The sequence below is a fragment of the Heterocephalus glaber genome, unplaced genomic scaffold, assembly GCF_053883595.1.
Source record: "Heterocephalus glaber isolate CG9 unplaced genomic scaffold, H.glaber_assembly_v1.0 deba00001610, whole genome shotgun sequence".
In the NCBI taxonomy this organism is placed as follows: domain Eukaryota; kingdom Metazoa; phylum Chordata; class Mammalia; order Rodentia; family Bathyergidae; genus Heterocephalus; species Heterocephalus glaber.
In genome coordinates this window covers 1-10739 of record NW_028258381.1, presented here as the reverse complement: position 1 = coordinate 10739, position 10739 = coordinate 1, and the positions used below count along the sequence as shown (strand labels likewise).

At 37.6% G+C, this 10739-nt stretch overlaps 1 long non-coding RNA gene across 1 annotated transcript; it reads right to left on the bottom strand.

Moving 5' to 3' along the window:
• Nucleotides 1-355: 355 nt before the first annotated feature.
• Nucleotides 356-6350, bottom strand: LOC147822570 (uncharacterized). The gene is made up of 2 exons (XR_015445355.1): nucleotides 4043-6350; nucleotides 356-686 (listed from the first exon to the last, which is right to left on the bottom strand). It is a non-coding gene; the product is annotated as an uncharacterized LOC147822570 (long non-coding RNA).
• Nucleotides 6351-10739: the final 4389 nt, after the last annotated feature.

Below are 10739 nucleotides of genomic sequence, written 5' to 3'. Positions count from 1 at the left end.
TTTTAATAACATTAGAGGTTAAATATATATATATATATATATATATATATATATATAATTGACAGTGACTAATATATTTAAATAGCCAAATATGAACTTCTCTCGAGTCAGTAGAAGTCTTTTATCTTCTTATCTGAGTTCGTTTTGTCTTGGTTCTTACTCAATTATGGACTGAACTCATGACTTTTAATTTTGTTGTCCCGAATCTTCCTGAAAAAAATAAGATTTATCCCCTACCTGTCCTCATATTAGCCTGACAAAACATAACTTTGTGTAAAATCAAAATCAAGTGATATAGAATTCATCAGACACTTCTATTGTATAACTAAGAGTTGAATATGATTAAGCAGAAATATATATTTGAATATTTTATTGAAAGAATGATTATTAATTTCTGATTATTAATTTTTATTATTGTATTCATGCCATTCCTTTTTACAGAAGAATTATTTTAATTCCCTTCCACCACTGTTTCCACAAGTTAACATTTGTAATTAAGAGTATTCTTCGATCTAGAGGGGAAAATTGTCAGTTACTCCGGTCGTTAGTCTTATAGATTAAGTATAGGCACATCTGTGCATTCATCCTTCCAACAGATGTTCATGAGCCATGTATTGAAGCCGGGCACATAAGAATAAAAAGAGGCAGTCTCTGTGCCTGTGGATATTCCTGTGTTGTTGAAGAGACTGGTATGAAAACAGACAAATACAAAGTATGATAGTTGATTTAATGGTGTGAGAAATAAAATGTAAATGCCATTCCTGGAAGCACAGATAGCTAAGTTCTAGAAAGCATTTGCTCAAGTACTTTCTTGGGTCATGAGAGCAATAGTTAATGGTCTTCACTTCTGCCTCCGTGCAGTTTTAGAGGGACCAACACACTGTTCGATGTCTTACTTTTCTGGTTCTAGTTGCTGAGGCACTCATGCTTTCATAAGAAGGATGAAGGGAGAGTGAAGAAGACAGGAAATCTAAGCTTCCCTCCTTCAACATACGGGAGCTTCTTGGCAGTCATTAGGGAAAATACCAAAATTAACATATAGCTAATAAACTTATTAAAATTACACGTCAAGAATTCCAAATATAACACAGGCCAACAGAAACTCTTGGAGAATTCTTTACTGTAGAGACCCAAACATCTCTCTAGGCTTGTAAGTGCTGGCATCTCTACACTTTAACTTTTGGGTTGGATGAGAATCTTTAGAAATTAAATTTGTCCTTTGCTTTCTTCTTTCTTAAGTGGAGCACCTTCTCTTTCTGGTTTGGTTGTTACAGTGAGAATGTGTTGTGAAGCTGTACAGTGTGTAGATAGATGCAGGCTCAGCAGTAGGTGGTGTGGGATGTGGGACATGTGGCTCTGGACCCTCTGCACAGACAGTTGAGCAGATGGATGCCATCCTCTAGTCTAGCATCCTGGTGTACTTACGGGCTAACAAGCTTAGAGTGACTTCCATGTCACTTCTTCCCCTCCACAATTATCAATCTTAAGAGAATTTCAGAAGTGTGTTTTTGATGGCATTGCTGAACTGTTTGGCAGATTCCTTCTCTTTCTAGCCACACACATGTAGGCACTGTGTGGATGTCATATGTCTCTAGAGGCAGCTACATTGACAGGCAGGTACTGCATGCCAAGGAGACTATGAGATTTTCTATTTTTTGAATTTCATTGCTTATCATTGCGTTGACTTTGTTGTCTTGATTAGTACCTGCTGCTTCCACTCTCACTACCACTTCCAATTATCATCATCTCTAGGACTGTAACTAATATGGTTCTTGGTCTTCGACACATTTTCATTACTAGTCTTCTATAACTCTTTCTGCTCTTCCTACCCTTCACAAGATGCTAGGCTGGATACTAGCCAGTTGGCACTGCCCTTCCTTCAGTGTGGTGAACTGACCCATCCAAACATTTTGGCTGTTAGTATCATTGCTTTGGCTCACATTGATAGTGTTGTTACTTTGTTTGCTTTCTTGCTGCATGGAATGAGTAGTTGGTTAATGCTTTGCCTCATTTTAATAAGAATTTGAGGTGATTGCTTTAATAATGCTCATTTGTTGCTGAGTTCTAAGGACCTTAGGATTCAGTCCAAAGAGCCATTTTAAAAGCTGTTCTTTATAGAATCAAAATGTTCCAGCACATAAGCTCAGCATATAACTTAATAATAATATTTTGATTTTTAATCAGTTGTTCATTTTTCTTATTCCCTGGAGACAGCATGATAAAGTAGAACTCGCCTGGGAGAAGACCTCTGAGTTCTAATCTTCTAATTCTCTATCCCTCAGTTACCTTAATGAAGTTACTTAGCATTCTGATGAAGTCTTTTTATTAACAGGAATAATTTCAAACAATACGTATTCATCCACATTTAATGCACTATGTTAGGCCTGGCAGAGACTACATAAGAAGCATATAAGATAAAATAAGCATGTAACATTAATCCTCAATCAAACTTAAGGATATGAGCAGCACAGGAGACACTAATCCAGGAGAGAAAAATCAAGAACATTAAATAAATTTAGGTATCTAGATTTATGAGCAGACTAGTAATATTACAAAAGCTTAGGCTCCTGAAGTGAGGATTGGTTTCAGAAAGGATCAAAAGACTACTTTTCAGAATGAGCAGAATCTTGCTGGTCTTCTAGGCATTACCTTGTGAAACTTGATTCTCTGTTACAGACTATAATGTAAGCTGGACCATGGAAGGTAAGAAGGACTTGAACTGGGGGAGGGTAGAAATAGGAGTATGTTCAGGGATGCAAACAAGAGGAACATCCCATATGTAAGTGGAGCAGAGTCAAGAAATCACAACTGGATGATCAGCAACACAGCTCCTGTCACCTGTCCATAGTAAGCCTTTTTTCTGGGCCTCCCACCAGCCGAAGGAAGACATGAACCAAAGAGCCAAACTGTGGTTTAAATGAGTTTTTAAATTTTTGTTTTGTTTGCTTGCTACAAAAACATTCTTATTCAACAAGTGAATTAAGCAATCAGTAAATTAAGCAGTTAAGTCAATTAAGCAATTAAGCAGCTATGTCAGGTGACAAGGAGGGAAGGCATGTCCTATATTACTGCAGGAATTTGGTCAGCGAGGACAGTGTCTCCCTGTGTCTGGAGCCAGAGCGTGCAGGGCTTTTGCTTGCTGATTCTCCCTTCTCACCATCTCCAAAACAGGTCAGAATCTCTATGGTCTCCCTGGACCAAATCGCTGAGCCTACTCTAGAAAGACGATGGGAGGATGGCCTCATTTGTCATGGTTTGATGTTATAAAGTAAATGTTATTTTAAAGAAATACTCTCTCAACTGGATAAACTGCTCAGGCTCCCAGGAAGCCACCTCTTCCCATGTTCTCCCATGGGCATTTAGGGAGGAGGGGTTATTTGTTCCCCCAAGGGCAAGGAGGGGAAAGAGTTGGTGTCCCCTGTATCTTCTCATCTCCTGGCCATCTTCCTTACCTACTTAGTGCTGCTTGTCAGTGGAAATAACTTGATCTTTGCTGACTTGCCTTTGTTAGAGCTCCAGGTGTCCTCCCTGACATATGTGGTTTTAGCTGGGGCCCAAGGGGTACAGTGCCAGGTGCCTGCAGCATCCTCCAGTTCATAGCTCCAGCACTGTATCCCTCGCTTTGGTGAAGACCCCTATGTGCTCATCTCAGAGTGTGCACTTAAAGGGACCCCGAGAGTGATGGAGAAAGCTCTCAGCTCACACCATTCCACTACTTAACCAGATGGGCTATTCCAGATCTCCCAATCAACGGGCCTGGCAAGTACCCTCAGCCCTCAGTACTTCCTTACTTTATTGAATCCACACCTTGACTTCTTTCCTTCTGTTATTTCTTTCATCACCCAGGACAGTAAGCATCAGAGCTTTGCTGTCAAAGGGGGAGAGCTATCCTATCTGCATGATGAGAGCTCTCTGTGATCAGGTTCCTCCAGAATGAATTAGAGAAGTAAGGGAAATGAGAAGATGCTTCCATGATACAATTTTCCTTTTCTCAAATTCTGCTTGCAAAATCTGATTTTTCTTGCAAAAATGAGAACATTACCTTAATCGTTTTCTTTGTAATCCTCCTCTAAAATTTATCTTCTCACTTGGCATGGTGGCACATGACTGTTATCCCCACAACTCAAGAGGCTGAAGCTGGAAGTTCACAAGTTCAAGACTAGGCCTGGCAACTTAGCAGGACCCTGTCTCAAAATAAAATGTGTTAAAAAAAAAAAAAAAGTAGTGGTAGGGGTATAACTCAGTGCTCCTTGGGTTCAGTCCCAAGTACCACAATGAATGAATGAATAAAACTGTTCCCCACCTTCCCCTGAATACACCCACCCAGCTCTACACTGTACCCCTCCCTCCAGATATACAGTGTCCTGAGTCAACAAGGGTGAAGATCTTATACTTGGAAAGGCAAAAGAGAAGAGTATTTTAACACATTTTCAAAAAATATCCTTGCTGGTACAGGAATACCCTTGATAGTGCAGAAATAAGCAGAATAATATGTTTACAAGACAGTGAAGAATGAACCTGAGGAACAAGGGACAGAGATTGGGTAGGCAGGGTGGAGCGGGTTGTGCACATCCCTGAGAGTCGGCCAGAGGAGTTTAGACTCTACAACATGTGCAGTAGGGGCTGCTATTTTTTTTTTTTTAAAGAGAAGTATGGCTGGGTAAAAGCAGAGTTTAAGAAAAGTAGGATGTTGAAGATGGTTATGGTCCATAAAGAGAAGAATCAGCAGCCACAGGAAACACTAAAATGAGTAAGAGTCGGACTGATTCTAGGTTGTTCAGCATTTTACCCTCTGTGTGACCTGGGGAAGCTTGCTTTGAGGCCAACTTTCTTATTTATGAAGCAGAGTAAATCATACCTGCATCACAGCTTTATTCTGGAAATTAAATACGAAACACTACATCTGTATCAGGCACTCAGTAAAGTTTACTTGCCTTTCCTGAGGCCCTCTCTGCTGGAAAGTTGTCATAGTGATCCTGAGGTGGATAAAGCCCTGGAGGATGGTGCAGGTAGTGCACATGGGAAGGAAGGGTTTAGTACAAGGAACGTTCCCAAGGGGAAGCTCCAGAGTTCTGTGACTGGCGGGATCAGGATAGTGAGTCAGAGGTGTCCTTGAAGTTTCCAAGCCTGATTAACTAACCTGAGAAACAAACATTAGGTGAGAAGCTGGTTTAAAGGAGAAGATGATTTGGGGTGTTTTCGAGTGGCCAGAGGATATCTATTGTACCTGTGGGTCCTAAGTCCAGGAGAGAAGACAAAGGAATTGAATTGAACAGATGTTTATTGAGTACTGCTCCCCCCTGGGCACTGAGATGAACTCTGTGCATAATGCTAAATAAAACATGATTTCACTGTCCAGGAATGTGTGCAGTGTGCCACAAATGAGGAGTATTTATTCATACTCTTTTTCTAAAAAGGAAATAAAATACATGGAGCATAGAATAATTCATCTATAAAGTCTATGTAAGAAATAGGCAGGAGGAAAAAAGACTGCCGGAAGTCAGGATCAAATAGTAATGGTGATGACTTTTAGTCTTAAGCAAAATTCCTAGAGACCTTAGGCCAAAAGAACAAAAAAAGAAAAGGCAAGAAATAAAAAGAATTATAGAGTTTATATATTAGATTAAAAGACAAAAACTCATCTGGAGAGGCTTCTTAAAACAGAATTCCAGGTTGACTTTAGCATATGAATTCTTATAAAAGTACAATGAGCACTATAATAAACAATCTCTTTAACTCTTTAATCGAAGTTTCTGAGAAAATAGTGATTTTTTTAAAAATATCATTTCTTGATCCAAGCAAGGGCATGGCATTAAGTGGTCACCGGTTCAGGCATTTGTGTAGGCTGCATATTTACTGTGGTAAGCAGCTTCTGGGAGGTCAAATTTTAAATAGTAACAGAGCTTAGAGCTGCAGAATGAATGTAAGATTATGTGTCTTTTAGCTTTTGCTACTCAAATATGTCACTTTTGACTTCACTTTTTGGCTGTGCCAATGTGACAATTGCTTAAAGGCCTCATAACCTGGGGTAATTGATTCAGGGTACCTCCATTGCTTTATGCTAGAGGTTCCCAAATTGTAGCATACATAAAATCTGTAAAGGATGCTCACTTAAAGTATGTATTCCCAGGCCCCACCCCTGAAAGATTCCAATTTAGTTCATGTGGAATGAGACCCAGAAACCTACATTTTAACAGGCACTTTAATTGATCTGGAGGAGGTTGGTCCTCAAGAAACCCTGTTTAGAGGTCTGATGACAGAGTTATGAAACCTAAAGAGTGTGATTTGCATTTGGATGCAGAAATGCTGAGTTTTTACAAAGCCTAACTAAACTGAAACAAATGACTCGTTATTAAACAGTTAATCCTACATTTTTGAGCCCTTGTTTTTACAGTTTTGTAACATAAATTGTGTTGGTCCATTTTTACAGCAATACTAGGAACAGAGATAATGCTAAAATCTATATACTCCTACTCTTTTTTTGTTGTTGTTGAATTCTTTTATTGGTACATTTTAGGTATACAACACAATTACATTTCTCATTGGGAATTGAACCTTTACATGATGCATCTTGGTTCTTATTTTTCCCCATTCCTAGCCCTCCCTTCACCCCCTCCACCCTTCCCTATTTACAAAGACTTCATTTCCATTTTTTCCATTTCTCAGCATTTTTCCTTTCCCTTCTTTCCTTTCCCCTGCCCCTCCCACTACCGCTACCCCTTTGGACCTTTTATTCCTATTTTGCATTGTCGATTATTCATCCTAATCATTGGCACATTTTAGGTATACAATATAATGACATTCATCATTGGAAGTTTGCACCTTTACATAGTCTCTCTTGGTTCTTATTTTTCTCCCTTGCCCAGCCCTCCCTTCAACCCCTCCATCCCTCCCTATTTACAAATCAACCAATAACAAATGCTGGTGGGGCTGTGGGGAAAGAGGAACCCTGCTCTACTGCTGTTGGGAGTGTAGACTGGTGCAACCACTGTGGAAATCAGTATGGAGATACCTCAAAGAACTAGGACTGGAAGTCCCATTTGACCCCACTATTCCACTGCTGGGGATCTTCCCCAAAGAATTAAAAGAATCATACCACAGTGATATATGTGCGCCCATGTTCATAGCAGTGCAGTTTGTAATAGCTAAAACTTGGAAACAGCCCAAATGCCCATCAACTGGAGAATGGATCAAGAAAATATGGGTTTTTTTTTTTTATAAAATGGAGTACTACTCAGCCATAAAAAATGAGAAATTAGAGACATTTATAGCTAAGTGGATGCACATTGAGGCAATACTCTTAAGTGAAATAAATAGGACACACATGAATAAATTCCGAATAGTTTCTCTGGTGTGAGAAACTGAAAGTGTAAATAAGGACTAAAATGTATAATAGGTAATGTGAAATAGGAAGAAAAGGGGCAAAGGGGAAGGAAGTGGGAGGGCTAGGGGAAAGGATAGAAGGGAATGGGATTAATATGTACTCCTACTGTTAATAAAAATAAATTGTAGATTAACTTCTGATTCTGATGTTTAATATAGGGTAACTGAGCTGATAATTATTTTTATTATTATACTAGCCCTCAGAATTGCCACATCTTCAGTGCCTAGAAGAAGAACTCAAAGTCCTGGAGCAAGTGCTAAATCTAGCTGAACACAAACACTTTCCCTTGATAAATACCAAGGATTTCATCAGTAATATCAACGTAACAGTTTGGAAACTAAAGGTACAACATTACTCTTATTTGCTGCCCCAGAGGTGCGAGGAAAGTACAGTGTAGGGAGAAAGTACTGCATTTTAAAGTGGTATATCATTTTGGGTATTTGTTGAAGTACTTACGGATTTAATTAGCCAACATTTAAAGTCCATCATGAGTCTGAATCATTTGCAATGTTAGATGGCACAACGATACATCATAGAGTTGAGAAATGTAGGCTAGAGAGTTCTACCTACCATCAATCTCAGGGACGTATTCCCACACCTACACTTTTTCATCTGTCATATGAACACAAAATTGGAAGTCAAAGAAGGCACTGGATTTCCCAGAGAATAGACAGATTTCATTACATTTTGTAATTCCTTCAGATCATTTATCAGAATCATCAATACTGATTACCCAAAAGTATTTTCAATTGGAGTTTCCCTGTCATTGGTGGCAGGATTGACCATAAGCTATTTGTTCCAAAAAATGGCAGCCTTAAGATGGTCAAAGGACTACATACTTAGCTCCTTATTTAAAGGTCCACTTTTAGGACCTTAAGTGCTGTATTTTGTTTGTTTGTTTGTTTTTGGTACCGGGATCGAACTTGGGACCTTGCGCTTGCGTGGCAGGCGCTGGAACCACTGAGCTAAATCCCCAGCCCAAGTACTGTATTTTTAATGGCACAGGAAGCATGAAATAAACAAAGAACTCCTGTGATGTGAAAGGCATAAATAGCTCTCTTTTATCGACCTGTCAAGTACAAAATTCATGAGTTAATAGGCCTATAAATAAGCAGCATAATTTTCACTATAGTAATAGAGATAAGTTTCTAAAAGTATATAACTCTACTTGTTTCCAAATATGAATCAGTTTATTAGTGGGCTGTTTCAGCTTAAAGTTTTTAAAAAGTACAGTGAGATCAGTGTCACCTAGACATTGACAGATTAGGTTACTTATCTATGTCAAATAGTTTGCTCTAAAACATCATTAATTAACATCAGAAAACCAATTCTAACTTAATAATACAAACTTAAGATAAATTAGGTGAAAATTAGAAAATGTGTTTCAAAAGCCCCATACTTTTAAAAATTTAAATACCCCAAATATATTACAGTGTTTAAATATGTATATGAGGTGTATCATAAAGGAAATCCTTGTAAAAGGAATAGTTTATGTCATGTAACTTTCAAGGAATTGCTTCAGATTTGAAAAAGCCATCCCATATATCTCACTCACAATATCCAAATATTTCCTTTTCAGCTTGTCAGCTAGAGGCAGACTTGACATGGCTCCTTTCGGCAGAAGAGGTTAATTTCTATGAGATTAACCTGGAGAACAAAATTTCTAATGTTTAGTCTTTTAAAGATGGGAAACCCATCTGCATTGATACTAGGGAGGAGTGGAGTAATATGTATATTTATGAAGATGTCCTTCATATAAATGTCCCACAAACAGAAACTTGTCCTTATTTACTCTGGGCTGATTCTATCTTAATTTGGGGAAAACATTAAGAGGTTCACATAATTGAGTTTCTTAATCAGGGTTTAGAAAAAAGTAATACTGCATATCACTCCATATATATAAGCTATATTGACACAGGTATAAATATAAATTCATACCCAGGAAAAAGAGGTGAAACAACTTTTCTGCATGCAGAATTTCATAAAATATTTGTCTAGAACTGTTTTCACTCAGATGTTCATTTGTATCTAATTCAGGAAAAGATCTTGTATTCATTGACAAATGAGAAAATCTCAGCTTGTATGTTACTATCAGTTGATATCACAATAAATATATAATTTTGGCATATCAGTTTGATGATTTCAAGAAAATGTAAATGATTAATATATTTAGCAAGCTTAAAAATAAAAATCAGAATCCTATAAGAATCCTATGAGACTTGGGTTGAGAATAAATATATGTGGCAAATTACTCAAAACTTTAAAATTCAAAATTTTATTTTATAGGGATCCAAAACAACACTCAAGTGTGATCTGAATGATGAAGAAGCAAACATTGTACAATTTCTGAAAGGATGGATTGCCTTTTGTCAGAAAATCATCTCAACAATGACTTGATAATCACATGCCTTCCATTGAAAACATATAAGGCTTTCTATTTATTTAAATATTTAAAGTTTATATTTATTTTTGAATGTATGGTTTGCTGCCTTTGGTGACTATTATTCTTAGTCTTCAGGTTATAAACATGGATCTTTTGAGATTCTTTTTGTAAGCCCTAAGGGCTTTAAAAAGGTTTCATATAAATTATTTATTAGAAAGTATTTATTATCATATCGAATTTTAAATATGTCTATGTAGATCAGTAATAAAATATTTAATAAAATTCATGATCATAAACAAGCCTGGATATTTGTTATTTTGGGAACAGCATAGAATAAGCAGTAAAATATTTCTGAATTATTCATATGAGCTGTATGATGGCCAAAGTGCTTACAAAAATCACTTTTCTCCTAGAGAAAGTGTAGACTAAAGATTATAGACTTTTCAGAGCTGATTAGAAACTTAGTTCTGGTTTGAGAAATACTTACTAGACAATATTTTCCTTCTCTTTACATTCAAACAAAATTCCAAACACAAACGTGCTTAAAATTTTTTGTCTCAATTTTGTGTTACTATAACTAAATGCCTGAGGGTGGGTACTTGACACTGAAAAATAGGTTTATTTAGTTCATGGTTCTGGAAATTTAAGAGCATGCTGCCAGCATCTGCTGGGGGCCTCATGGCAGATGACATCACAATGGTGGGAGCATGTGTAAAAGAAATTTTAGGGGTGTTGCCAGCCTCCCTTACAGCAGTGCATTCTTGCAGCAACAACCTAGTCTCACATCTGACCCACTCACAGCATTAATGCAATCATGGAGTGGAGCGCCCATGACCTAATTACCTTTCACTACTCCCTGCCTCTTAAACATTCCATCACCTCAACACCACCCATCACCCTGGGGACCAAAATTCTAGGAGATGAAAATTTGGGGGACAAATCATATTAACAAAAATAGAACCGGTGTATCAA